Raw genomic sequence first — 5619 nt, forward strand, 5'->3', positions numbered from 1 at the left:
ATGCGCGTTAGTTAAGGTTCGGTCTTAACTCAGTGTAGAAAAATTAAATAAAACACGGTGCGTTGTGTATACTTTCAAAGACAAATTTATTCTGAACCAAAAATTTTATAAGTACAATTTATATATTCAAAATTTACATTCAATACTAATCGATATTGTGACCCAAAAATAATTTATTGCACATAAACAAAATTCCACTTGAATATCTGTTGCATTTCCTAAACATTACTTAGGAATGCAACGTATTGTTGTTGTTGTAGAAATTTCGTAAGTGGGTTACTTTCGAAATTTCTACCACTTGCATTTTTATTATTAGCGGATATTTTGTAATACTGTTTTGCCTATGTGCGGCTTTTTTTATTTCTAGGTCGAATAACATAAGTGTGACTTATGTGGTAATATGAGTACATTGACATGAGAAAATACGATACTAAATATTTGTATACAAAAGCAATAATAAATTTTGTAATAAGAAACTAAGTAAAATAGAATACAATAAGTAAATAAACAATAATAAAAGATTAAGCATTTTATATATATAAGAAAAGAAATACAATGAGAGTATAATGAATATTCTTAAGATAATTTATGTGGTGTCATCTTGTGTGGCGGCTTGGTGAGTAATTGTAACTCCTCCCCCCTTAGAGTAGAGCGACGGCCACAAGGAGTTGCTTGGGGTAGGAGCGATAGTGTCCGGGGTGTCAACAATGTGCTGGATAACCTTGGTTCTGTTTTTGAAGAATATGATGAGAGCTAGTATGATGATTGTTGCACCTGCAAAGGTAGTAAAGCTGCAATGCCATGTTGAGGTTCGTTTCTCGAATTGCTGAAGATTTAAGTTTGTCGCCAAGTTGTATTCTTTTAGAGTGAGTAGATTCAACACTTCTTTTGTTGAATTGAAGTTGCTGCTTGGCGACGGGAGGATATAAATATTGTCCCAAAATATGTTGGAGTCGTCTTCATAGTGTACGCTGTTTATGGTGATGCTGCTGTTCTTGAAATGTATTAATACAATACCCTCGACTGCCAGGTTCTTTATATTACAAGTTGAATTGATGTTTGTTTTCGGAACTTGTACCAGTAGTACGTAGTCAGGTTCAGGCTGCGTACGTAGTTTCGATGACATCAACTGTGGTGGATGGACAGTGTGCGATTTGATTTTTTGATTAGTCTGCCCATGCATTCAGACTCTGTTGTTAACTCCTCTTGGCGTGGCTTGTTGCAGAAATAAATTTCTTCTATTTTTGGGGAAACGGTGTCATGGTGCTGTATGCTGTGCTCATTATAACTTATAAATGGTTTTGTTGAAATTATTTTTGTTTTATTTATAGAAAATAGAAATTATATTTTTGTTCTGAAAGTTTAGGTATTTGGATATTGAATACTATCTTTGATTGGTTATAGTAGGCTTGTAAATTAAGTAGTTCACATATTTGCTCATATGCATTTATAGTTACCTCTTGTTTGTCTAAAGAATTTCTTATTTTTTCGAGTTCTTTAGAGCTGAACAAGAGCTTAGGAAGAATATTAAGTCTACTAAGTATGATTGCTTCTGCAATATCCGATATATGACTTGCTAAGTACTGAATTTCAATGAAGTTGTCTTATTCTGCCTTTATTTTATTAGCAGTCTTGCCTATTATTTTCTGTTCTCTATTTTCAAATTTGTTTAGTAGGTTTTTTATTGAGTTAATGTTGGATTAATATTCGTCAAGGTTTACTATGTGGATTAGATTGTAGTAACTTTCTAACGTACAGGCAGGTCCTAGTTGTAAGGGTAGTATACTGTAATAGTCCTTAAAGTTATGTATTTCTAACAATTGTGTGGACACAATTGTTAATCTAGAAAAGAATAGAGGATATATGTATGCGTGTATTATATATTTTTATTAATCATTTCTTTTTCTTCTTATTTTTTTTATTTTTTTTTTAATATATTTTTTTTTATAGTATCTTAATATCTGAAAAAAAATTCTCTTTTCTCTCTATATTTTTTTTGTATTATTATTATTAAGCGTCTTATTGGTTGATTATCCATATGCGTTGGTCAACTACATATTCTTATGCATCGTATGTGGTCATATACAATGACAATAATTTCGCACTGCAATATGTTATTATTATTAAATTATTGTGTTTATTATATTTTTTTTTTGTATTATTATACATTTTATTGGTTGATTGTCCATATGCGTTGGTCTTCAACCACATATTCTTGTACATCGTTTATGATTAAGTGGTCATATATAATGACATTAATCTCGTACTATAATATGTTAATAAATTATTATATGTATTTATATATATATATATATGTTAATTTTTATAATATACTTTATTTATTGAGTAATTTCTTTGTGGTGTTTCTTTACCTGTCTTCTTAGTTTGCATTTATGAATTTTTTTATTTCGTATAGATAATACAGTTTTATCATTATTTTTTGATATAATATGTTTTGAGAACCTAGGTGTAATTTTGTTTCTTCTAGCTTCTTTCTTAAATAAAATGTCATGTTCTTCAAATTCTTTTGGAATTTCTTTCTATCTTTCTATAATTCTTTTAGATGTCCTTGTTTTCATATCCTCCTATACTTTTGGGTATAATTCGTTAAGAAATTCATTAAGTTTCTGTAGGTATTCATGTTCATTTGAGAGATTCGCTTGTTTATTAAATGTGTAGGGTCTGCCGAAGAAAAGTTCGTAAGAGGTATGTTTGGTTGAAGAGTGTATGGCATTGTTATACGTAATGAATGTTTCAAATAATATCTCCTTATGTTCGGTTAACAATTTTTTCTCTTTTCGGGTTGTGAATATTAGTCTATAGATTTCAGTAAAGGTTGAATGAAGACGTTCTACGGGTGCATTGCTACTAGTCTGCTGAAAGGATGTAAAATATAGATCTACGTTGAATTGTTTGCAAAAATCCTTGAATATATTCGAGTCGAATTCTGCGCCTTGGTCACATATTATTTTCTTTGGTATGCCGTATGTGCTAATATAATTTTTTAAATACTTTAGAATGGTTACACTAGTCCTACAAAGGAGTGTGTATCCGCAAACGAATTTAGAAAACTTGTCTATTAATGTAAGCATTTGATTATGATTAATGCTATAAAGGTCAATATGAATGATTTCTAAAGGTTTTGGTGGTATTTCTGGTTTTTCGTATTGAGGCTTGTGAGGGTTTCTATCGTATTTCAGGGTTTTGCATTTGTCACAGTTATTGATGGTCTCTGTAATTCTGGTCTTCATATAAGGAAAATATAGCTCTCTTTTTAAATGTAGCATAGTTTCGTGGATTCCTCTATGATTGGAGTTATTATGGTATTCTTTTCTTGTTCATCTTCCGTTGTAATATCTTTCAGAACTTGTGTACACCGAGTGAGTTTAAAAGTTTTGTTGCTAGAAAAATATTTAGAATATACTTCTTGAATGATACGCAATGTGTCGTCATCCGAGAGTATTGCAGAAACTTTGTTTGGGGGTATGAAAATCTTTAAAAGGTTTAGTATGACTTCTTCGTTGTATTCGGGCCTACGAATGGTTCTACGTTGTTTGTTCTTAAAAATTGTTTCGGTTTTCATTGGGGGACCCTCATTTGTGGTTTCAATAATGGATTGTAAATTAAATTCATTAATTGGTTTTTCTGAAATTGGGATACAATTATTTAGATTTTCTTGTATGGTGCTACACTCTTCTCTAATGTTTGTATATATTTTTTGTGGAACGTTCATTGAATTATTTATTTTGACACGGCTTAAAGCGTCGGCATTTGTGTTGGACTTCCCTTATTTGTACACTATTTCGTAATCGCATTCTTCCATTTTGAGTCGCCATCGTACTAATTTAGAATTTGGTTCCTTAAGGTTCATCAGTCATGTTAGCGGTTTATGATCAGTCACGATTTTAAATTTCCTGCCAAAGATATATGGGCAAAAATACTTTATTGGCCAAACGATAGCTAATAGCTCTTTCTCGATAATTGAGTAGTTGCATTTGCTCTGATTTAGAGTTCGACTTGCAAAACATATTGGCTTGTTGCTCCCTATACGTCCTTGGGATAAGACGGCTCCTAATGCAAAGTTACTAGCATCTGTTGTAACTACGAAGGGTTGTATGTAGTCTGGATATTGTAATAAATGGTCGTTACATACGATGGTTTTACAAATCTCGAAAGCCTCTACATAATTTTTATTTACTTTGATTTCTGCACCTTTCTTTAGGCAATTTGTAAGTGACTTGGTTAGCTTAGCAAGATCTCTGATAAATTTCCTATAATATTCACCTATAATATAAACCGAGGAAGGAACTCGGTTCGAGTTCAGGGTAGGGGAAAGTTTTGGATGGCATGAATCTTTGAAGAATTTCATTTGATGCCATCAGGTGTGATTATATGACCTAAAAAAGCTATTTCATTCTTTAGGAATTCCCATTTATCTAGTTGTATTTTAAATTTAAATACTTTCTAAATGTTCCTGGATAGATGTTGAATATATTATAATGTCGTCAAGGTAAACTAAACAGATTTTTCCCACTAAATTTTGTAAACCATTGTCTATTACTTTTTGGAACGTGGGAGGATCATTTTTTAACCCGAAGGGCATTCTCGTATACTCGTAGTGTCCACCTTCAACCGTAAAGGCTGTTTTTTGAACATGATTTTTATCTATTTCGATTTGATGGAAACCACTTGCAAGATCTAGGGTGGTAAAATATAGACATCTCCCTAATTTGTCAAGAATTTTGCTAATGTTTGGTAGTGGATTTCTATCTGCTATTGTTTTTTGTTGATTTTCCTATAGTCTATGACCAATCTCCACTTCTGTTCACCTTTTGTGTCTAGTTTCTTAGGAACTACACAAACTGGTGAACTCCCAGGCGGGTAACTATGCTGAATTATGCCTTGCTTTAGCATGTCGGTGATTTGTCTTTTAACTTCCACTTTGTGTACGTATGGGTATCTTTATGATTTCGTGAATACCGAAATCATAGACGACAGTCTGTGTTATTAATTTCATGTTTGATTTTGTTTGTAAATGTAAGCTCATCTCCCTCTTTATAAAATACGTCGCTGTAATTATTGCATACCTTTAAAAGTTGTTTCCTTTCTTCAGTATTGAGATGGTCAGTTCTTATTAAGTAGCCGATATTTCTTGTTTCAGAATTTTCTATAAATTTTTCCCGTAAATTATAGCATTCTACAAAGTTCGAAGAATCATAGGTATTTACTTTTAAGGGTTGTTCGATAAAAAGTGATTGATCCTTGTTAGAATAATTTATTAATTCCACCGTATTATACTAACTGTTTGCATTATAAAGCCCACCTGCAATATGAAGGTTTGGCTTCGGCTCAATTGCGTTACAATATACATTGCCGGCTTCCTGGCTTACTGGAAGTCTAGTCAATATTTTTGAATACGCTGGTATAGCTATTTGCCCTAACGATAGGTTCGGCTTAAGGTTAATGCTATTTACAGCATTTTTAGTTGATAAAACTTGGTTTTTGAGGTCAATTTTAGCATCTAGTAGGGTTACTATGTCTATTCCTAATAGTCCATCAAAGTAATTATGGAATTTAAATAATAAGAACTTGATTTGACCAGCTTGGTTGAATTCAGAG

The sequence above is a fragment of the Teleopsis dalmanni genome, chromosome 1 (genome assembly GCF_002237135.1).
Source record: "Teleopsis dalmanni isolate 2A chromosome 1, ASM223713v2, whole genome shotgun sequence".
Taxonomy (NCBI): domain Eukaryota; kingdom Metazoa; phylum Arthropoda; class Insecta; order Diptera; family Diopsidae; genus Teleopsis; species Teleopsis dalmanni.